The following is a 25,529-nucleotide window of genomic DNA, read 5'->3' on the forward strand; positions in this document are numbered from 1 at the left end:
CAAAGCATGGCTGCACAAACCCAATACAGACTTCTATAATCCAATCCTTAATCTGCTTTAGTTTTGTTTTGCAAATGAAAACACCTAGATCAGATTTTCTCCTGTACCCTGGAGCATAAATTCATTGACTAGGCAAAAGAAGCAAGCTAGCCAAAATTAAAAGGTTAAAAATTTTGACAGGAAAGGCTATTTCTAAAGTTTCTTAATTAAAGAAAAAATTAAATCAAAAGAAAAAACAAATAAACAAACAACAACAACAAAAAAGGATAATTTATCTGGAAGCTTTCATTATTGTTCCATTTCTTTGTTTTCCCCATTTTGACCATATTTAAGGCAATCTTCTTACCATTTTTAAAATTTAAAAATGTCCAAAAAACACAAGGAAAAGCATGAAGGAAGAGGATAAAGAAATATTGAAACCAAATAAATTAAATTCATCAAAAACTCTCCATTTTCTATACACTTCTTTTTAAAGACAGATTCTGTCTCCATAAAAATTGATTTTATCATGTAACAGTTTCTAAATTTTACTTTGTCATATTAAAATAAGATTCACTGAACTTGAACAGCATTGCAAGAAAATCATTTTGGCAATGAATTGTTGAAAGACAGATCAAAACAGCCTCGTGGAGGGCAGTGTGGAGGTGGAAGGAGGTGCTTTAGCCAGCTCTTTCCTGAAGTGAGTACGTTTAGGAGGTGGACACTATGAAAAGCACATGTAGCAAGGCAGCCTGAAGGCAGAGTAGGTGAAAGAATAAGATATTGGTCATGTTCTATCTGAGCCACAGACAATAATAATATTTTTCAATATTTTGGGATCTTGCATATCAACACACAAAAGATCTGGTTTAAATATAAGTAACTTGGTAGAAGGAATAAAAAACTCTGACATCTATAAGCAGATTTATCAAACCAATTAAATAGGATAATGAAAAAATATGTGCTTTCCAACATGTTACCCCACCTAAGTCATGAGGGGAAAGATGGAGCCACCAATGCAATTAGATGCAACCTATTGATGGCAGATTGTAATTTATTTATTGTGCACATGCACTTTTCCCTCTATAAAACAGTAGGGGTGTCTGACTAAATCCATTATGTAAATCTCAGCATCTTTTCACTTGCACTTAGAAACTATTATTTTTCTTTGAGGCATTTATAGTCACTTTTGCCTGAACTTGATACAATTAAAATCCAAGTGCTCTGCAATTCTACAAGCACTGCAGTTAGGTACCTGATTTGAAATAAAACTTAAACAAAAATAAGGCACAAAGGTGTTTGTGTAGGTGTTTGATATCAGAGATCTTAACTCACATTCAGAATTAAATTGTTTAAAGTCAGAAATAGACTTCAGGATCAAAAATAGAATGCAGAAATAAAACTTAGAAAAAAAATAACGTTGGTGATAAGAAGATAACTGTACTAAGACCAAGGCTGGTACCACACTTTCTCTGAACTGGTTTAAGATCCTAGACAATTCTTGCTGTTGCTTTTGATTTAGATTAACATTGTCCACAGCATGCTGCTCTGGCCATTCCTTCAGGGCAGTTGTTCACTTAGGATCTAATTTCCAAGTCAGTTTGTCCTACATAGCTGTGATATAGCTAAAGAGCTGAGAAATATATTTGAAAGTACATATAACCAGGAATGTATATGCTCACATCCTCTCCTTTTCAGCAGCGTTTTGTAGGTACAAGGACATTTGTGTGTCCTTGAAGCTTTTGAAAAGTGCTAAATACAACTTTGTCGAAAGCACCTAAACGACGCCTAAATCAAAACCAGCTAAATTCAAAGTCTGGGTCCTGTTTCCAGAATCAATTTAGAAACTTCATTCAAACATTTTAAGAGCATAAGAACATCTATAGGTGGCCTGAACAAGCATCTTTGTCAGTTCATAGTGTGTCTCCAGAGTGATTTAATGTGGATGCCTCGGGAACAGTATCAGCTAATGTTAGGCTCTCTGACTCCTGAAATATTTTCTTTGGCGTGAGTTAATCTTTGAAATCTGCTGTGACTTAACAAGTTCCTATAATACAACTGATTATAAAATGATTGGTAACTGATTATAAAATCATAGAATAACTTGGGTCAGAAGGTATGTTAAAGATCCTCTAGTTCCAACTCTCATGCCTTGGGCAGGAATGCCACCCACCAGATTAGGTTGGTCAAAGCCCTGTCCAAATGGGCCTTGAACACTTCCAGGGATGAGGCATCCATGACATTTCTGAGCAGCATGTTCCAGTGTCTCATCACCCTCACAGGAGAGAATTTCTATCTAATCTAAACCCACCTCTTTCAGTCTAACACCATTACCCCTCGTTCTATCACTTGTGAAAAGTAATCCTTAACCCCTACCAAAACTCCCTCTCCAGCTCTTACAGGCCCACTTTAAGTACTGAAGGTTGCTATAAGGTCTTCTCAGAACCTTAATGATCTTGTTTATGACCTTGTCTCACTACAAATAAGTAATAAATCTTCGCAGTTCTAATCTCAGTGGAAGCCACTTGAAGCTGAGGATGAGCTCAGATCCATTCCGTAACTAGGTGAGTTACAGGAATGCAGCCCTGTCTCAGAGCATGATGGGAGTTCTTTACTTAAGCATATTTGTAGAAAATGTCAGGATGCTTGACCTAGAAAGTCCCATTATATCTGAAACAAAGGAACTTCTAGAACTGAGCTCTGTAGGAAATCTGGCTGCAACTCCAGATGCCAACTGGCTGAAAAATTGGCTTCTGAGAGCAAACTAGGCATCTGTCTTTTAGTCATCATCATGGATCTCTAACAACATAAGGATAAATAGCTTTACAGGAGCCAAGGCATAGCATCAGACCCTAATCAGAGAAATATTTCAGTATGACAAGCCTGCTCACAGAATCATAAAAAAATAAAACTGGAAGGTATTTTAAGAGATTGCCTAGTTTATCTATCCCCCATCCTGATGGATGTTTGTCTGAATGGCATTTAAAACCTCCAGCAGCAGACACTCCACAGCTTTTCTAGACAGTCTGTCCCAGAGTTTCACTATCCATTCAGGACATTTTTCCCAATGTCAGACCTATCTACCACTCACTGCAATTTAGCCCCCCCTTTTTTTTTAATCTTATCTACTATAGACTGACAGAATAATTTATTTCTTTATTTGGAGACTGGTATAAAGTCTAAGGTAAAATCTCCTCCTTTTTTAGTTGCACAGCCTTTGTTCTGGCTTTTAAAACACTTCAGATGTATGGTGAGGGGATGGGTGTCAGGAGGGCATTAACATCCTGGGAATAGCATTTGGATGGGCTTTCCTTTCCTATCTACAAGAGGTGTTTACTTTATTTATGCAATTCTTACTGTTGGAACAGATATACTTGCAGAGGTGTGGTTGTAAGTAGCAATAATTAATCTGTGATTTAGAAAATTCGGCATCTTGCAAACAGATGATACACAAAAGTAAAAGTTTCACCTGGCAATATTGCCAACACAAATATCTTAACTGCTGTATTAATTTGGGAAAAAAGAATAAAACTAAAATAAACAAACCAAACTTAGGTAACTGCAGGATTCTGTCAAGCAAGTTCAAACATCAAATTAGTGTTAGCAAAAAAGGTATCTGGAAATGTAATGAGCTTCATTGTTATATTAATGCCACATTAACTGGGAGCAAAGCACATAGACATATTTCACTGCAACAGAAATTTGCGTCACAGAGATATGTAGGAAATAAAAGATAATGAATTCATAACTGAGCCAATACTTCCAGTAAGCTTAGTTCAAACAATGAGTTAGGATACTAAACATTCCATAGTTTTGGCACCTAATTAATACAGAATGCTGAAGAATGCTAAGGTTGGAATAAATGTACATTTTATTAAAAATGTATGAATGCAGTCCTGAAACAAAATTATTCATTAAATCATTTTTAATGCAGATATGAGAACGACATATAAGCCTGAAAAGCATTCAGTGATGAGGTGTGCCTTGGGTTTCTTGAATTCAATATTCAGACTTGCATACCAAAGTAGAAGGTGATCAGTTTTGTCCTTGAACACATCCCAGCATATGCATCAGATGGATGAAAAGCACAACTTCAGATGAGATGTAGAATGACAAATCTCATTTCTTTCATTATACTGACATCCCCTATGTCAGAATAAGGGCAAATTCATGTAATTGAAAAACCAGGTAATGTTTGGTTTGTCTGTGCAAAGTGCGTGTGTTTGTGATTTCCATGCGCCTCATTCAGTTTACAGCTCAGGAAGCTGAGTGCCTTCCAAGCTAGTATCAGCTGTTTTCTTCAAATCCTGATGGGAGAGATGCTGTAGCATGGATTCAGTGCTATGAAGGTACTCACAAAATTCCTTTGCCAAATCTGGGGACATATTTTCTTCTGTATAACTTCAGTATTTCTGGCTTTAAAATCTCCCATTGAATTTTCTTTTAGAGTAAGTTACAGCTTTCATCTGACTGGAAATATTACATTGCTTTATTTCATAAAGAATTATCTTCTGTTCCCAAAAATCCAGCCTTTGAAAAGTTGTCACTGGCTTATTACTCTCCTGGCTTACTTTTCTGTCTGTGTGGCTTTTTAACTATTTATCTTGTTTAGAGCTCATTTTCTACCAAAAAAGTAAGCATTTCCTACTACATCCTGGCTTCAAGTTCTCATTTCCTGATATTTCTTTATAATATTTTTAGTGCCAGCTTTGTCCACATGGTCAGATAACTGTAGTTCCTCAGTGGAAGTCTGTTTTGCTTGCTGTGTGGTGTGGATCCCTGCTGGCACACACAGCATCACACATTTTATCTCCAGAGGTGGCACTTTGTACCACATCATACTTTTTGATAAGGCACAGAGGAATATTTTTCTCTTTAATATAGCGCCTCCTGAAGGATACTTTTCCCTTGGTGTATAGTTTCATAAACAGTTCCATAGGTACTTCTTGGTACAGTATTATTCTTAGTGTTCTCTGGGCTAGCTTAATTCGAGTCATACCCACTGCAATAATGATATATGTGACTCTGCCAGTTGCAAGCTGGATGCAATTTCTGACATTAATCCTGCAGTATCACCACACCATTTCTGGCACTGTTTGATCCCCAACATCTAGATGCAATAACAAATCTGTCATTGTTGACTTGGTTACAGCCACTGATCAGATTACTTGGTACAACCTGCAGGTGAGCTCTTGGTAAACATTCATGTCACCCTTTCACACACAGCAGCCTTAAACTACCTCCTTTCTGTAGAAGTCGATTATTTTCATCTACTACAACAATACAGTATGGACAGAAACATCCATTCTGATCTTAAAGGTCATAATTTATACCCTTTTGAATGACTGAGTTTGTGAATTTGGCTTGATTCTGTCAGTTACTTTGAAATATCAGAAACTGCTTGAAAGCAAAGCAATTGAATAAAGCTGAAGTCAGCCTGTTCTGTGGCAGCATTTTCAGCTTGTTCAGCAAAATGTACTTGCACTCCATCACAGCACAAATACTTCAGTCACAAGATAATGTAACTACCATGAGCTCTCTTTAGTAATATAATTTCATTAGGATTTTCCAGTTTTCTCCTTTCTTTGAAAACTTGGTACATCATCCATATATTTTGTGATTTTCTATTTTGGTTTTAGAAAATATCATGAAGGATGAAGAAGCTTTCTGCCTTTTAAATTTGTCTCTAGTCTTTTTTCCTTTGGTTAGAAAATTCAGGCTGTTTGAGAGCTTCATCTATTTACTAAGTCAAAAAAACAGTTTGCACCCAAAAGCTATCAAGTGGCAAAATTGCCTTCTGCTGTAACTTGTTTCAAAATAAATGGAGCCATTGAAAGTCATTAAACCAGAAGGGGAAGAAAGGTGGCCTTGTTTTCTAAACTTACACACATAGAGAACTTGTTGTCACAGCATCTTACAGACAGTAATGGTAGCAGGCAACAAAAGTTCAGTTTCCTTTGAAAACACTGATGGAAACAGCTCAATGCTAACAAATGTAGACACTTTAGGTTTTGGAAATTAAGTTCATTCTGCTACTGCTGCAGGTGATTTGATTTTAGTACCTTAAAAATGTCACTTAGGATTCAATTCTTTTGCCAAAGCACAGGCATTTAGGGTCTTTTGAGATGGCTTCAGTAATGGCACTTGGTCTTCAGCCCAGCCCTATGCAGGTGCCATCTGTATCTCAGGGAATCTCACTTGGTGGTGGACACCTGCCTTTTGAAAAGCAAATTAAGCACTATTAAATAGCAACAATGTAGGTTTGCATGTTTACTTTCAGTCCAGCTTGAACACTTAGCTATCTTCTGGCTGTCAGACTGTTTGTAGAGATATGGAATGGTAGGAGGGGAAAAGGACACCTACACCTGACCTGTTAATTAGAGAGACAAGCAACTACTTTTAGTTTTGCCTAAGTCTAAGGTGCCTTTATCACTGAGAAATTCAAAGAAGGACAAGTGCAGAGTTAGATGGCTGGCCAGCACTTTTAATGAACTCCCGAGATCTTTCCAGGCACTGCTTGATTCACGCTAGAAGCTAAAAACATTCATAGGTTGCATGGCTCACCTTTCTTCTCTGCAGTGACTTTGCCCAGAAGACAGGAGCAAAAAAGAGCTGGGGCTGCACTGAGGCACATAGACATATTTGCAGCAACAAAGGGAACCCTTCTTGTTGAACTCAGACCACCCATCTCTGACTTTCCTTATACAGGGAGAAACCCCAACATTTCTACAGTTGTTCTCAGTGGCCAAGAGACCACTGGGTAGAAGAGATGCACTTTCAAACAGCTGAGATTATCAGAGGACTGAACATGCTCAGGACTGAGAGAAGAAATTGGGAGCTCATTTCTCTGTCACCAGTTGAAACTGTAGGAAATTAAATGGAATCAAGAGGTAACACCATGGTGTTGCCAGGGCTCAGCAGGCTTTGCTCTCATCAAGCCTCTTTTGCACTAGCAATACTGAAGGTGAGGTACCTTGATATCTTCTCTTTCAGTATCACCAAGTTTACCAAAGAGCCTAGAGAGGACTTGAGCCCTAACTCAATAGGTTCTGTAAATAAAAATAAAATATGATCTGCATTTTACCAGTCTTTTGTATAGCCATAAACTTTCCCCAAGCCCTTTTCCACATCTCTAAGTTCTTTTGAACACCAGTGTTCTTTTCTGACCTTTAGTTCTCAACTTGTTTCAGTGGATTATCTTAGTGAGGTGATAGCAGCAAATCTGGAACTAATTTACTTGTTTTCACACATCAGTGCAATGAAAATACCATACCCACATGAAGTCTTGGTCCACAAAGTCAGAGGAACTTTTCATACTGCCTTTGAGAAGTAAGGGAATTCACTCAGTTCCTAAACTTCTCTAGGAATACTTCTTGCAACACAGCTTAGACTAACATGGCAGTCCCCATCACCTTAAAAATACATGGTTCTCTAAAGCATAATGTTCATGAAAAGTTTAACTGCCTTACTGTTGATAGTGAAATAAAAACAATGATATATATACCATGGTACTAAGAAATCTACTGCTAAGGAATTGGCAAAGTTCAGAGAAAGGTAAAACCTGAATCATCAGATTAAATTAGCATCTTCTCTATTAGACTCTGAATATTTTGTCAGAAGTTCATAGAAAATGCATCTGAATGAATAGAAAATGCTACTGATAAAGCAGCAGGTGTACTTCCACAGGTTCTTTGCCTTTCAAGAAAATGGGCATTGCATCAAATGAAAAGGCAGTTTGCTTATTGGACAAAAGGCATTTGATATTCTAGCACCATAGAAGTGTTAAGTAAATCTTTGAATACCTCAAGTCAGAATGCCATCATATTTTATACTATCAGGACCACACAAAATGAGTCCAGGATATGCCCATGCCTGTTGTAAGAGAACTTCTCAAAATCAATTCTGAAAGGACATTTGGCATAAGCAGCATCTCTGACTTTCCTTATACAGTTTCATAGTCAGTGGCATAGAGGTAAATTTCAGTTTAGCACAAAAGCATTCAGCTTCTTAGCTGCCACAAATGTTAATGAGAATCTTTTGGCTAAGCCTCTTCCTGCAAATTGGAAAGTTTACATTTAAAGGTCAGAAGGTTTCCATGGCATTTGAAGGCAATGAAACATATTCCCAGGGCACTCTTTATTCTGCCACAGAAAATCAAGTTGCTGAGACTCAAAAATCATCCCAGTAGCATTTCTTATGCTTTATAAAGAACAGAAATCTATGCTGGTTGTTAAAATATCAGAAATCCAGCCAGATTCTCCTGCACTTTACTCCAGAAATAACCATAAAAGCAAACGGAGTCCGTATAAAAATGAGTGATCCAGAAGCATTTCTAAGCTTGCAAGTTTGGGTGAGGTACATGGGTGGTTTTGAACAAGTTTCTACCTGCCAAGTTTGTTTCTACCATGAAGTAATGGCAAAACTAGCAAAAAAAAAAAGTCAAGGAACTCATTTACACTGTAATGCTGTTTACATAGCAAAAAAAAAAAAAGTGGACAGCCTCTAAGTGTTTTTGAGATTTTTTGGGCGGAGTTTTATGAAAATCATTGTTTAAACCTCCAAAGTAGACTGTGTGGAGAAAAGGATGACGCAGAACTCTCTCTGCTCTCAGGAGCTGAATGTGTTCTATAATTTGAATATGGCCATTTATCTGGTTCTGTAGGATTTTTGGCAATGGGCTTCAGAAGAGTTGTGAAAGACATGCCACAGTTTCCTCCTCAGAGAAACAATTTATGACAGGTAGCTCACATTTCTTGCCATTTAATACACAGCCACTCTCCAAAGAAGCAGTGATCGGTCCAAAAGGATTGGAACAAAAAATGCAATAGCATCTTCTCTATTACATTTTCACAACATTATCCCACAGAATCTGTCCAGGCACAGATTTAAAGCTGTTTTCTTCAGATAGCTGCACCAGCAAATTGGTTCTGTCTTTCACAGCTTTGTGAAAAAGAGTTACAAAAATATAATTCTCCTAAAGGTTCCCTACCATCATCTGTATTGTATGGCCACATGCTATATTAAAAATGCTAACGTTGCCTGAAGAAGGAAGAAAGAAAAGTAGATAATTGTATTTTCTTCTGCTTGTCAGGAACATACTACTCAACACCAGGCATTGAATGGAAGAGATACCACTGTTTGGTAAGTCATGGTAATTGAACAGCTGACCCAAAAGGTCATTTGACTGTGAACAATAGGTGTCTGTTAAGGGTTTATCACTGTTCCCGATTATATTATCAAAGCCTTGCTTAGAAAAAGTCACAAATGCTTAAGAGGAGCAAGCACTTTCTTCTGTTGTCTGAATTTTTATTCATGCAACTACACTAACCTTAGAAGAATTATCTGTGATTTATAGTAACCAGAGATAAGAATCAAGACAAAGATTGCTTCTTTAAGTTAGATATGTGTCCCATCTAATTCATGGAGCTCTTTCAAACTAAATGTAATAAAACTGGATATGTTCTGTTTGGGCATAAATACAGATTAAAGACAAACCACAACACATTCTTGATGAAAATTGACTCAAGAGAAGATGAGCTGCATTAACTGAATGTCTAAGGTAATAAATGATGGACAATGCTGCAAATGATCCTTCATCAGCCAGACAAATCACAAGTGTAAGAAATTTTGTTCTATCCACTAGCATTCTTATATGGATCCTTTTGTTAAAGTTTGGACACTGAAAAAAAAATCCTCAATAAAAGGCAGAGGCCATTCTCCAGCAACTTTGTACTCATGATGAGGAACTTGAAAAAGAAACTTTTTTTTCTGTTCTTTGCATTCTGTTGATGTAAAATTAGGCAAATTTTTATTTCTTTGTAATAGCTGCAATAGTTTCTACAGTGCCTTTTATTTAAAAGTGTTGATTTTGAAATGTGCTGCTTTCATGTTTCGTATTTTCTTTTATTATTTCATATATTTTTATCCTGTACTCCTTTCTTTTCTGTGTCACTAACTCTCACCCCCATTCATCCCTTTTATTTATTGCAGTTAGACTGGTGACTTGCACAGGAAAAGAAGGAATGAAGGTGGAGGAAAATTAAAAGAATGAGAAAAGGAAATCTGAGAAGAAAGAAAAAGATAAGGCATGAGTCAATATTATAGTGTAAGTTAAATTAGGAAAATAAAAGATCTTTTTAAATAAAGGGCCTAATTTCTTGAAAGATTTGTTAGCTGTATTTCCTGAGGTCATTTAACCCCAGTTTCTCTGTTCTGTGAGTCACTATAATAAGCATCATAACTATCAACTGCAAAAAGTTGTAAGTCCTGGGTTAGGAAAACAGAGCAGACCTGTCACTGGCTAGGCTATGTGGGATGTGCTGCCATTCCTTCTTGACAGCACATCCCACACCAAACCCACTACACCATGAAAGAGGACTCCCAGTTGATGACAATTGCCATCATAGTGATGTCTGCACTGAAGCCACTGGTCACAAAGTGTCCCAGAGCCCCTGATTGTCATCCTGAGTGGGTGGCACCATTTGCATTCAGACTTCCCAAGAGCTGAGTGCTTTTCCAAGTGATCCTCTCCTTTTCAAAGTGATCCGTTACTTACTGAAAGCCAGTGCCAAAATTGTTGCATGGAATATGAGCCATGCACTCTTTCCTCCCTTGAGCAGCTCCTTCCACAAATGCTATATAATAATGAATATTGAACTGACAAATAACATTAGGCACGTTAGCATTATTCCCACAAAAATATGTGCCTACTCTTGGTTATTTAGAAAAGATCCCATTTAAGAATGCTGTGGCCACTCAAGCCATCTGTTTCTGACTTCCAAGATATGCTAGCTCTTTTTACCTAGTAGGGACTGTGATTGCTCCAATTTTACTCTGAATTTGTATCTTCAGTACTACGAGTTATTTATATGACAAGTTTGCTCAAGTGAATTTGATTTGCCATTGAAGTGTTGAAAATAAACTTACGAACGTTTGGAAAATTAAACTTGACCTTTCAAACCTGTGGAACTTCATACTTTATACTACAACTGCTTGCCATGTAAGCTCCAGCTACTGATGATGAGCAAGCACAGATAACATCAACTAATTTAACACAATGCTCACAGAAGCATCATTATTTCTTTATGGACATCTACTTTTATTTCAGTTGTTTTTTTCTCTATGACATATCTGCATAGACAGCTGACATATCCACATCAGCATTTGTGACAAATGGTAGTGAAGGTAAGTTGCCATGATAGGAATGTCAAATGGCATGGACATAGATACAGAATGTCAGCTTTCCAGTTCTGAAGCGGAGTTTCTGTTTTAAAGTAAAACCCACTCAAAATGACAAAAATTCAAAGGGATATGTTAGCTAAATGCTGCAGCTTGATTTAGTTTCTACCAAAGTCAGTGGTTTGTCTTTGGATAGTTAGCCTTTTTTGGAGTGTGCAGATCTGTAGTTCCTTTGAGCATTACTGCTTGGACTTAATTGGCAATATAGCTGAATGATCAGGGTTAGTGATGCCAGTGAACATTTTCTTCAGAAGAACGACATAAAGCACTTGGATCAGTAACAGTAGAAATTACCTCATCAGTAACTGCCAAAAACAAAAATCTTATTTTATTATTATATAAGAGCACCTATATGAGCTGTCATGCTCTACAGATCTTGTGTTTCTAGTACAAAAACTTCAGAATGTCCCTTGTTGCCTCTTTTTTTACATGCTAGTGGAATGATGGATTCTGTATTAATCCTTTAAAAATGCATATTAAAGAGCCCTCATGATGGAAACCAGAGTCAACCTTCAGCCCACTGAAGTCAAAATAGAGTCTGCTTGATTTCAATGAACGCTTTATTGTATCCTAAACACACATATCTCTCGGCATAGCTATGAAAGTACTTGGAAATCAATTAAACTTGTCAAAACTTGAGGAGCTAACTGGCCACTTTCCCATGATTTCTCTTTTCAGTTTATATAGTAGTGGGAGGTCATGGGATAGACTTGACACTTGGCATTTTCTTTTTCTTCTCCCTGTCTTTGCAGAATTATGCCTGACACCCTCAGGCTGTTGCTGAGGTGTCTGCAGAGGGCAGAGCAGAAGAAATGAAAGGTGATTCTGGCAGACAACAGACTCCTGTTAATCTGTCAAAAGAATTTGTGCTTTAGGTATTTTTGCCACCATTCTTGTCAGCTTCAGGTTGGCATCTTAGGAGTTTACAGAAGTGCTTGTCAGAATAATACAAGCAGAATTATAGAAAGAGAAATGTAGAAGACAATGCAAAAGGAGAGACTTAAGATTAATTGCGAAACTGCACTTTTCCATTTCAATGTTTTTTCTGCTAGCTGGTCTCAAGCTGACACTTGACTCTTGTAGTGTCCTTTAGCACAGCTAGATTACAGAAGTAGAGGGAAAACTGAGGGAGGAGAATTTCTTGGGCATCATGAGGAGTTAAGCTCTTTCTCTGTGCAGAGAAATTAACTCTCCTTGGAAAATCCTCCCCAAAAGGATACAGGCTAGTTAAGTGGTTTGGGTTTTTTTGGTTTTGTTTTTGGGTGGGGGTTTTTTGTGGTTTTTTTTTTGGGCGGGGGGGTGTTCTTTTTAAGTACTTCTAGAATTTTAGATTATATATCTAATTCATGTCCTATAATGTGCTTGAAATCCTTCTCTTTTAGTGTTGTTGCAGTGCCCAGTAGGCAAAGAGTAGATTATCTTAAGCTCCAGAACATTTGGAAGGGACCAACTCTAACATTCTTAATTTGTATAGGATTCTTGGGATTTTTCTCAGCACACATGAATTTAAAGGCAGTACCTCTTGCAAGGACAAGGGCGTGATACAGCTCATAATCAAGATTCTTAACTCTCTTCCTGAGGTAAATGAGCTCTCATGCAATCAGAGGAGAATGAATGCATAGTGTGAAAGTGATTGCAGCAATGCTTCCTCATGTTATTTCAAATTTTTTTGCTAAACTACTCAGCAAAGCTTTAAATTGGATTTACTTCAATCTTTTTCAGGCAATATTTGGAACACTTTCTATGATTTTGATCAATTTAGAACATGTATATCCTTTATGTGGATATGTAACATAATATGTAACATTTTGTATGCCCAAAGTGGCTCGAGGTTACCATTCTAGAGCGTGGTGCAGCCCAAGAACATTGAGGAAATAAGTTCTATGCAAGGAGATATAGATGGGGCTTTTATCAGGACACATTAGCAATTCATCTGGAATCAAAACCTTCTGGTGGTAGAAGCTCCACTCTCACTTCTTGTCAATATTGGTCAATTTGCAAACATCAGGATAGCAACATATCAGAAATACTGCTGCGGGACAAGGAGGAGGAGCTACATTTAAATAGTGCCTACTGGAAATGAACCAGCAAACAATGTTTCTGTCTACCGTCCCATTTCGAATGCCTGTGACTTGTTGGGAAGAGAGGCATCCAAAGGCCAGTAGTGGCCTCTTTGTTTGGAAAGGGCAGGAAAGATTTCATGGATTACACAGCAAGTAACTTCATGTTAAACACTTGTCATTTCTAGGAAGGAACTTCCTAGAAGTTTGGTAGAGTTTTGCTGGCCAGAACAGGGCTCCAGCAGACATGAGAGGGCTGCTACCTAGGTGCCTTATGATCTCTAAAAAGAAATGGAGTAGTACATTTCACCTATGCATTATGGAAATAAATGGCAATATAGAGAGGAAGGATAAGATGGCATGGGTAAGTGTATAAAACAGATATGACAAAGACAATGCTAGAAGTTTTTTTCAAGAGGTGTTGGGGTTTCTATTTTAGTCAAAAGCATAGTACAGTGGTGTAGTGAACAGTGGCACTCAATGAGACAAAGTATAATTCACCAGACATTTTCAGTAAGATAAATAAACCCACTTATATGACTAGTGGCAAATAATCAAAAACTTTTTACAGATTGGTCCAGGAAGGCACCAAATGGCATTGAACAATTAATTCAAGCTTATTAATTCTACTCAGATGTCCAAGAAATTAGATGCCTCATCATACTGTCATATAAGTATTAGCCTCTAGCTGAGACCCAGACCCTGAATTATTTTTCTCAAACTATGCCAATTTGATACAGCTTTTTTGGCCATTTCCTTTATCAAAAATGTAAAGATGCTAACTAGTCTCTTATTAACTCTCTTCTAAAACTTGTATTTTTCCTGTTTCCAGTATTTTTCTTTCTTTTTTTTCCATCAGTCTAGTCTACATGTGAATATGAAGATAGATGTTATCTGTAAGCCATGCCAGCCTACAGGCTGAAAACCTGTGTCAGAATGGGCTAAATATGCACACTATTCCAATAGGAGTTATTAAGATGCAAGCAAAACATATCTCTGATAGAGCTGAACAGTGCCAGAATCAAAGTTATCTTGTTCCTGAGGTAAAAAAAGGCAGAACTGCTCTTGATGGGTCAGAACCAGCTTAGGCAACATTTGGACAATACTGAACATGCACAAACCCATTCTCCCATGAGCACTGAGGGAGGTGGCAGATGACGCCAAGAGGCCACTTTGAAAGCCATAGCAATTGGGAGAGGCTTCCTGAGAAGTGGGAGAAGGAAGATATCACTTCTGTCTTCAAGTGGAACAAGAAGGAGGATTATGGGAACCAAATGTTTTTAAGCATCACCTCTCACCCAGGGAAGGTGCTGGAGCAACTAATCCTGAAATCATTTCCAAATATATTTGAAGGTGATTGGGCATAGTCAGCAGGTATTTGTAAAGGGGTCCTGAGCTTTGTGGTCTATCCAGTCCTGTTCTGAGCCAAGGGGATGGGGTAGATAATACCCAAAGGTCCCTTCCAATCTCAGTTATTCTGTGATCCTGTGATCTTTGCTTTAGGATAATATTAATTTCCACAAGTCCTACTTCCTAAGGAGAATCATAAAATTTACTGTTCTAGTCTTATCTTGAAAATTAAAGGAATAATCCTCAGGGGTTATTTCACCTGAGTAAACTTCAGTTAAATTTTTCAAAAAAGTATATTTCATAGCTCTGCCAAAAGAGATGTAGTCAAATATATATACTTTTAACAACTTCAATAAAGAACCTCCACAAAACCAAATATGAACAGGGAAGAAAATCAGATGGTAATCAGCAGTTCCACAGAATTCAAGGAAATAAAGACATCCTCTAACCCAGTCTAAAATCTTATTATGTCAGGAAATCTCACAAGATACTCAAATGTCATTAAGAGTGAGATAGCTTGCTGAAATCTACAGATCACATTTTCTCAGACACGATTTTTATTTTTCTTCATGTGATTTTTGGAAGGAAGTGTAATTTCTACCTATGATTATTCTCACATTGGCCAGAGACACTGTTTTAGTGAACACAATATTAGAGACATTCTTTACATACTACTGAGAGAGCAGACTTTCATTAGCTCAGTCTTATTTCCCTCTAGGTTGCCCTTGGACTGCATCCATCTCTCCACCCAGTGAGATTTAATATTCCAGCTTTTGCAACAATATCTAGAATTACATGGTGAAAGCCCCACAGTCTAACAGTAACCTGGTTTATTCCATTCTATCTTCTGCTCCTCTGAACTGATATTTGTCTCTGGAGGAAATGAAAGCTGAACATTACTTTCCTGGAGGCAAGAGGGTTTTTATACATTTTAAAACTGATCACAATGCTTATTTCATTACTTAAACATTCAAAGAATGTAATAACAATCCCCCTCTGAGAGTCACAGCTACTGCTGCCCCTTCTCTCCCCATTCTTCCTGCTGTCAAGTAAATGACACAGGCAGGTACTCCAGGCACTTTGAAGCGAGTGGAATGTGGATTCTTGAGCAAGTTGGATGCTTATAAAAAGTTACATCTGAGAGAACTGGAGATAAAAGTGTGCGGTGGCCATGCCCTCAACCTGGAAGCTGAGAAGTCTAGCAATACAGTTTTCTATGGAGCATTGATGCTCCCAGTTCAGATGTAGCTTCCATACCATTTTCCTTTTCAAACCTGTAGCATGACTATGGCACTACTGAAGTCATCAGAGATGCCCTTTGAAGTAACAAGCAACGGATTGAGGGATTGGCCTATAAAATATTTCACCAATTGTATGGTATAAGGTGATGCAGTTGGGATCAGCTCTAGGTCCTTTACAACACTGCTGCCAAGAGATCCAGGTACACTGGTGGCCCAGGACTCCACTACTTCATGGACCAGCCAGAGCACCTGGCTGTGGGTTCTCAGGACAGACCCTACCCCTGTGGCCTCTGAGAGCTGGAAAACCCCAGCCAAAATGCCAGTAGCTTGTTGGAGTCCAGCTGCAGCTTGTTCACTCCCCAAATACACGTTCCACCGGAGACTGCCTGCTTACACCTTTTCCCTTTAGAAGGCATAAACCCCACAAAAGTTTAATCAGCCCTTGCACAGTCTCCCCTGGTCTTTAGTTTTTATTGTTTCTTTGTTCTTTTGCCTTACCAGGTGTTGGTGATCATTCCCAACCATGATCCCATCACTTACCTTTGCCAGACTCTGTCTGCTAGCACATGACAATGGAAAGCAAATTCAATTTCCCAGGGTTGCTTTCCACATTGGACTGCCTGCAACAGAGACTGATTATCTGGAATTCTGTTCTATCATAGTGAATAGCAAAATCCACCACAGTCAGCCTAAGAGAAGATCACACCTATTTAAAAATGAAACAGATGAACATTTTTAGGGAAAAAACAGAGGAATACTATTGCTGTAATGCTTTGTATCTTTTGTATTTGTTGTAAAATGACTCCAGGCTTCCAGAGGTCTTCCAATTATTAGAGTAGACAACAGGATATATTTATGTGTTGCTTAGAAAGAGGAATGTTTTCTTTACTTTTATAAATAAATCTTCTGTATTTTTGACACCTGCAAGCATAATTTTCCTGGTTCCACACATCAGGAACAATCCACACATTTTGTTTCCTATTAAGCCTTAGTCTGCATTAAAACACAATATATAATCCATCTAAGAAGCTAAATAAAGTTAAGAATCAATATTATTATTTTATTACCTATAATTTTAATTTTTAAAAATTGACTAAGTGCAATAATAGTTTTTAAATATTGTATAAGCAATAATAAAACCAAAATTATAGACTCATTTAGGTCAGAAAAGACCTCTAAGATCTTCAAGTCCAACCATTAACCCAGTCCTGCCAAGGCCACAAATACACCATGTCCCTAAACATCAAATGCATGCATCTTTTAAATACCCCTAGGGCTGGTGGCTCAACCACTACCCTTAGCAGCCTGTCCCAATGCTTGAGAACCCTTCATGTAAAGAAATTTTTCCTAATACCCAACCTAAACCTTCCCTAGCACAACTTGAAGCTATTTGCACTCATCCCATCCTTTGTTACTGGGAAGAAGAGGCCAACCCCCACCTTGGTGCATCCCCCTTTCAGGGAGTTGTAGAAGAGTGAATGGTACAAATGCATGGTGCAAAGAGTTACCATGATAGAAAACACAGCAAAATGTGTTCTGCTGTTTAGACAGATATCCCTGGGATTCAATCCACTTAACTTTAGCCAATCAGAAATGTAAATCTTGCCTAGAATAGCAGTCTAATCACAGGGGGAAAAAGAGGCGCCTCCAGGCAATTCACCTCCTCTGTCCTGAGATGGATGTCTAAGGTATGTAGGATAGATCACCTTTTGGAGAAGATCTTGCTGCTTTTCCCGCTGATTAGAAGGAGACCAGACAATGAGTTTGGGTGAGATATTGACCTTTTAGAATACTAGCATTGGGTGAAATTAAGCCCCCTCTAAATAAAGTCGCATCTTTCCCAGGGTTTTCATGTTGTTCATGTGACAGTCATTGTGCATGTAAGTACAATAGGAAGGCCAAATGCTAACAACTTTTTATATTGGATTCCTCACAGAGATTGACTGGGATTTCCATCAAAAACATTGGAAAAGAGGCCACTGACTCTGAAAGCACACTCACTGTAGCTCTATTCATTACTCAGCTCCCTTAAGAGCAGCAGCCTCAGGTTCTGAATTTTCCCACTGTGCATCCATCCCAGCTCACTTCTTTTCCTTGGTCTTCCGTGACTACCAAAATAGCTGTCAGGATCTTTTACTTCAGGTTATGAACATTGCATGCAGCTTCAATAGCAGCCAGAAAAATATATTCAAAATCCAAATCCTTAATGATCCTTTTAGATATTGTGAACACTAATGATTTTTGTTTGTAGCAAGTGCTTCTTTGAAAAGAAGCTTCAGGGAAAAATACGGTGCATTTACATACAGACAAGTTCCCTTTACTTGAGAAAAACTGCTTCTCTGTATCTCAGGAAAAGGGAGCTGAATGAGCTGCTTTTATAGTAGAAAATGTAATTACTGTTCCCTGAGCCAAAGTGGATCTGTCTGGCCTTGCTTGCGGTAAAGCTGGACGCTGAAAACAGTGCTCAGTCTTTAAGTGCTTGTTTTTAAGCACGAGAACATCCTGAAAAGAGCAAGCAAACATATTTTCTCACAAGCAAACATCTTTTCTTACAAGGACACATCTTTTCTTAGAGACACGTGCTTTTTTGTCCCAGCTCATGCCTTTAGTCCTGTCAGATATTAAACGAGTTCCTGAGAGCTCGAGGGTGGTTTGGCTGGGCCAGCCCACAGGTCAGTATGCCAGCAGCATGCTCTCCTTTGAACTCCCCAGATTTCACTGAAAACTTAACACAGTCAACAATTTGGCTTTAAAAGCAGTGCTCCAAGGTACTTCCCCCTGGCTCTCTCAGTCTCATCCAATACATTCACCAGCACTTGCTCTCACTGCAATTTTGTGTTTTGTTCATAAAGAAAGTCACTTTGCTCTGACTCTGGTTTTTGTTTGCAATTGTCAGTCAGGCTGATGTTTTGAGCCTTGCAAAGACATTCAACATTTCAAAGCAAAGGTCAATGGAAAAAGCTGGAAGTGCCTTAAATATTCTTGGTAGTCACCAGGTGCAAAAGAGAGGCTGAAAAAGAACAATGAAGATGCTTTGCACATAGATCTGGAAAAAATTAATCTTAAAAAATCCAGAGGTAATCTAAAAATTGTATTATTCCAAGAAAGAGGGCAGCACTAGATACTTGTCAGTAAATTTAAAATGCAAGGTATTTAAAATACAAGGTAATGCTTTTGCTCGCAGTGGGTTCAGCAAAAGCAGTTGTTGACATTGTCAGTGCAAATGAGAGATGACAAACAGGCTACACTTTTAGGGGACTGGCTGTAAAGATAGGTAATGTAAGCCTGATGCACAAGAAAAGAATTAAAACAGCACATGACTTTGTCTGGAGCAAAAATTTAATGCACAAAATACTGTGGTGATACAGTGGATAATTGATTTCTTTGACCTCATTTATTGGCTGATATTCTGTCAAACAAAAAAGAATTTGCAAGGACATTAAAAAAGATCATAAGTTAAACAGTTAAGCCAATCATGCATATGGCATACACAAATGTATCCCAACATGACTTGTATTTCAGCATTTCCTGTAGTTCCAGGTACATGAAAGACAGTAGTTGGAAGGCAGCTTCATTAGTCTTCCTTCTGAAGCATTGTATAAAAGTACTAGTGATTTTAAAATGGAAGTTACAAAGTAATATTTAGCTTTCCTTTTTTCTCTATCATGAAGTCCATGAATCCTGACAAAGAGAGACACCACACAAAAAAAACAACAAAAAACAAACAAACAAAAAAAAAACTGCAAAAGGAAAACAATTGCCTTCAGAATTCAAATTGTCCTATTTCACGGTGCTGTATATGAACCAGGAGAGTTGGAATTGTTCCCATAGAGCAAAACAGAAAAATAGCTCATGCATCTTTTCCTTCATGTAAAAAAGGGTTCATATTCATCAGTGTCTTAATTCACCATTCCAAATCAAAATCATAATACTAAAGACATCCCGGTCTGTAGAGATAAATTTCCTTCTAAAATAAAGAAAAAATTTGGAAATTATGTAACATTTGTCTTTTTCCTCACTATGCTAGATAAAAAAAGCACAGAAATTTAGAGCATATCAAATTACAGTGGCTCTTCCTGAATCCAATGGCATATTATGAAAAAACCATTACCTCCATTTGTAATTTGATTACAGGAAAACAGAGATGTAGAGAAAGCAGTTTGTCATAAGTGGCAGTTGATACCCTGCAACTAAATGCTTGGTAGGTTGATTTTTCTTCGGCGGGCGGGGGAGTTCATTAAAAATGGATGTCAAAATGCTTGGATAAAATCCATATTTTTAATATATTTCATGCATATGAAGGTGCAATTCTATTAGTTTTTACTAAATTACTGAGAGTTGCTTGTCAGTGGTTTTGAAAATATTGCACACAATGTCCACCATAGTACTATCAATGAAACTGCATTATTTTGACTGTATGTTTAAATTCATGTCATGATTTTGTTGAAAATCATAATTTTTATTTAGGATTTCATATGAAAAGTGCTTTTCATGAACAATCTCACATCTTAGTATACTAGGCAGTGTTTTGTTTTTACTTAAGGAAATCTTTTTCATCCAACTACAGCTTTCCAGCTCACAATAATAACAATAAGAGATATTCTTTTACATATGTGAGGATCAAAATAAATATATTTGAGGGTTTTTTCAGGAAAGCCTCTGAAGATTATAAAGTGAAATGAGTACCATGACATATTCAAGTTACATTCTCTTTTTTATATTTCCTAAAGAACAGTAAGTGCCTGACAATTTCTTACCTTTATTGTGTCTCAGCCATAAAGCTTCAGTTAAATTATAGTTTGAGATCTTAACATTAATATGTTAATTGCTTGAACATCACTTTTTACATATAATATGACAGCTACTGAATAGCACAAACTACGTATGTATACTAATGCACTTTTTCTCAGATTCTCGTATTCTTCTAATTTTGTGAATATCTTTGAACAGAAACTGTTTATTTCTAGCAAGAACTTGTTCTTCTACAGGTTCTGCTTGTTTAGGAAGGTATTGATGTAATGCCACTTAGAGTCCTTTCAGTTTCAAAGAGGTTTTATCAGAGAGATTTTAGAAGTCATGTATGCTACTCTGTACATTAAAGTTACATTCATTACAAAATAAAGGTTTTTGCACTGGTTGACAAAGCTCCTTGCAAACTTTGGCAACTTGTACATGGGTTTAATTGAACTTTGCTTTTATATCTGTGTTGAATAGCTTCTAACCTTATCAATGCTCTGTGCATCCCACATGGTCTAAAATAATCTGTAGATATTTGACCAAAAGCATTGCTGCAGTGAACGGACTTGCCTTTTCTCTGTTGTTGTCTTCACCTCTGCAAATCTGTTCCTTCTCTCCTCCTTTTCCTCCAATACAAATCCTCCACTCTTCATTTTTCTCACATTAAAACAGCTCCTGAATGCAGCAAGCTGTTGCACACAGAGAAAGAACATTGAAAATAAGAGTTCTTGCCTCTCCAATAATGGCATGGCTCTGGCTCTTGGACCAAGGCAAGAATTACCCTTTAAAATCCACCATCTCCATGAAACCTTAACTTTGGACAAGGAAAGAAAAATACGTTTTCTTATATTTGGTGACAGAGAAGTAAAAGAATTATCTCCCTCTGCTGCACATCTCCAAATATTAGCCTGGGAGAGAAAATAACCCATTTTCAATATTCAGTGCTTCAAGGTAAAACACCTGGGACAAAACAACCACACTGACACAAACACAATATGATTTATTACCACTATGTAGGAAAGAGATGCTGTGTCACAGTATAGCGCTGTGAATGTCATCCCTGCTCAGCAGCAGTCAAAAAATCCCCAAATAGGAGGATCACAGTTTACAGAGAGCCTCACATCGTGAACACTGGGCACACCCCAGATATACAATATAATAAAAATACATAGTTGATTTTTAAAAGGGAACAAAAGAAGGCAACAAAACACAAACAAGCAAGACCATGACCACACAGTCTAGAAAAAAGGCAAGTGAAATAAAGCCCTTTTTTCTCTAAGTCTGAAAAAAACCAACCATTGAATCTTCCAACATAACAGCCAAGAACACACAATCTACTGATTAGACAACAGCTGCATTCCATGCATAACTAAACTGGGGAAATCACTTTCAGTGTCAAAAATAATAATGGGCTTAAAAGTAGAGGAATAATGGAGGGCTGGGTTAATTTGTAGTTGTTAAATGTAATGTTCTTAATAAAACCTCAAGAAAAAAACCCATGCCACAAGAGGCTGGAAACTGGGAGAAGAGCAAGGGGAGGAACTCTGCACATTTGCTCAGCTCCAGAGCATCAGATTCCTGTTATTGAAGGAGTCAGCATTTGAAGCTGGACAGAGCTTTGATCTAAAGGAGCAGGGTAAATATTGCACTCTTGTGATAACCCATAACTAACTAAGTGCTTCTGCTGAGACTTGTTTAAATTCAAAACAGTATGTAAAGCAGCCACCTGCTTCCCTTTTCACCATAATGGCTCTAGTGACAATTGGAAGACTCAAAATGAGCCAGATTATGTTTTATGCTTTCCCCCAGAGGCCCTTCCTTCTCAGTGCAATCGTACTCTGCAGCCTGTTATGATGTTCCCATCTGTCTTAGTCATCGTGCAGCCAAGCTATTTGTATTTAGCTCCTTAACCTTTCCTCGTGAATCAATTTCTCTAACTTGGTAATCAACACTGTCTGACGGAGAATGAAAGTAAATCTTGGATTTAGAAATAGGGTTTCAGACAGCAACTCCTGAATCAGGAGATGCAGAAATTCTCTAGGTCCCTTGTACTACCTTTGTTTGCATAAGCTTGAATACTTACTGAGGGAAAGAATGAGGCAAAAGGATTGACCATGTTTGGAAAAAAATTAGGCACTGGATAGGAAAAAGCACAGAAAAGTCTAATAGCAAAAGACAGGATTATGATGAGTTTTACTCTTTCCTGCTGTCTTATGAAAAAGCATCTATCCATCCATCCATCCATCCATCCATCCATCCATCCATCCATCCATCCATCCATCCATCCCTCCATCCCTCTATCCATCCTTGCTCCTAACATCCTGTTACTAACTTTAATTTTGACTTTGACCTAACCAAAAGTATGGTTGTAATATTCACTTAATGTTCATTCAGTGAGCATGTACATTCTAATCAGTTATAAGGGTTATCTTGTTTAGCACTGTGCTGCCAAAAACCATGAGCGGCAGCTTTCAAGAAAATTTTGGAATCAAGCTGAAAGACAAAGACATGCTCATGAACTAAAAAGTATCTGTCAATGCCCAGTAGTGAGAGCAGCCATTTTTGAAGCACTAATGAAGCTCAGTAGCTGCTACAGTTGCTTCTTGACTTTCCCAAGCGTTACTTTTCTACATTCACATTCTTAGCAGTTCTCTGTTGAGGACTACTTTCAAAAAATACAAGTAAAAACTTCACCCTGTTCAGTTCCAAAATGAGTTAAAGAAATAGCATAAAATTGCTCTGAAGCAATTTGCTGTGTTTGGAGCAAGACCTCCTCATGTTTGCCTTGCCATGGACTGTTTGTCTAGGTTATGCTCATGGTTGTCTCAGCAGCTAATGTAACAAGACTCAGGGCGAGACTTATGGCAGGAGAAGTGATATCTGTCACAGGTGGCACTTGCTCGTCTTCTCAAGCTGAAACACTCACAAGAATCAAGAGGAATGTGTCAGGAGGAAGGTGCATGTTCCGGATTTCTTGTGTGCAGCCCAGGGGGAAAGGAACAGCAGCTACTGTGGGTCCTCACTCTGTTCTTTGCCTTCCTCTTGAAAAGCAATGACAGGGTGGGGTTTGTCCATGCCTTTTAAGGCTGGCTCCCTTTAGGAGCCAAACAATTATTACTGTGGGGTCATTCATCTCATAGCATCGCTGTCCACACCCTCCATAAATGTTAGACAAGGTTGCCAGGCTCTGCCTTTGGTTGCTTCCTCTGGGTATCTTTTTGGCTACCATCTGCCTTTTGGTTTGGAAGGAGAGAGCACAAGCAATGTGAGCCTGTGTGTAAAATTTGTTCACTGGACAACTTCAGCCGAAAATCATTACACAAACATCTCAGCAGAATGAAGACTAAACAGCACAAGCCCATGCAGGGGGTCTTCTCTGCTTCTATAAATTGATCATCACATTACTGGGACTGAGAGACTCTGCAGAAAAACCTACAAGGTGTCATGCCATGTTCATTACCCCCAAATGGAACAGGAACATAGGAGACTTCATGCTGTGTTTTTCTGTCTCTCAGACTCCCTCACTCGGAAACTGATGACATTAAACATAGATATCTAGATATCTAGATCTGTATCTATAATAAATAAAAGAAGTTTAGCCCAAGAGGAATCCATCCTTATTTATCGACTCTTTCACTCAGAATAAAAATAAGGATTTGATCTCATCTCACACAGATGTCTCATCCTTTTGGAACAGGCAAAAGTTCTTGTATTCTGAAGTGAAAGAATCTTTTATTTTTATACTTCTCAATCTCCCAGAAAATCAAAAGGGTGTCTTGAATGACCAAGACATAAAATCCATTTCAATGATAGAATTGACTGAGTTTGGGGATGTGAAAACTGGCTTTACTTCACAACATACTATGCTGAAAAGAAAGTTGATATCTGCACATAAATCAATGCTGCTACTGCTGCTGGTCTGTATTGCCTTCCTCTCTTGGAAGGAGAGGTAATAGCAGGATCACTGCCATGATCTTGGCAATTTTACCTGGATATTAATGGCATAATTAGTTCTTTTTTAATGCACAGAATGAATTTGGAGATTAATATCTATTACTAGGAAGCATCAGTGGACAGAGGTAATTTAGCTTAATTCAGCCTTCCTGAACTGTATTTTCTGTCACATTTCATGTGACATAAACTGCTCAATAGATCCATTATTCCTTTTATTTCAATATTAAGAAATTTTTCCATTAATAATGGCAAGTCTAATAAGAAGAAAATATTATATGAAGACCAAAAGGGAAATAAAGCAGTAATTTCTTCAGGATAAAACCAAAATTTAAATCATAATAAACTTTGATGAAATTTTGTGCATAACAAAGGACAAAAATGTGTATCACAGCCCAACATGCAAGGAGAGGGGGAATTTGAATAAATACAGATTTATAAAATAGTAGTTAGTAATTCAACTTGTGAAAAATTACAGCTTTTAAAATTTCTCAATATTCTGCCTCACTTGCATTCTTTGAACTTTCATTTGCCATTGAACAAACAGCAATATATTAATGGACACTTAAATATTTTTTCAGAATTATTTTAAGACACAAGGATAAGAAAAATCATTAAGTATTTGATGACAGTTGCAATATCTGCCTGATTTAGAAGCAGATCTATTCCCAGGAAAATACAGAGAGGATGGTAAAAAGATGATCAATAAAACTCTGCTTATAAGTATCATATGAAAGAAATAAAATGAAGGTAACCAGATTCAATGGATTCATAAATTAAACTGCAGGAGGAATAAAATTTTTTATTTCTCTTGAGTTTTTATTCCACTGAAAGAACAAAACCAAAACCAAATTAATTAAAAGCATTTTAGAATAAAAATTTCACCCAGTAAAGTCCAAGGGCATTTTATCACTGCCTTCAGCTGGGATGGATTATCATTTATTCTCAGCTCTAGCTACAATTGAGTTTTATC

This window comes from Camarhynchus parvulus, chromosome 3 (genome assembly GCF_901933205.1).
Source record: "Camarhynchus parvulus chromosome 3, STF_HiC, whole genome shotgun sequence".
In the NCBI taxonomy this organism is placed as follows: domain Eukaryota; kingdom Metazoa; phylum Chordata; class Aves; order Passeriformes; family Thraupidae; genus Camarhynchus; species Camarhynchus parvulus.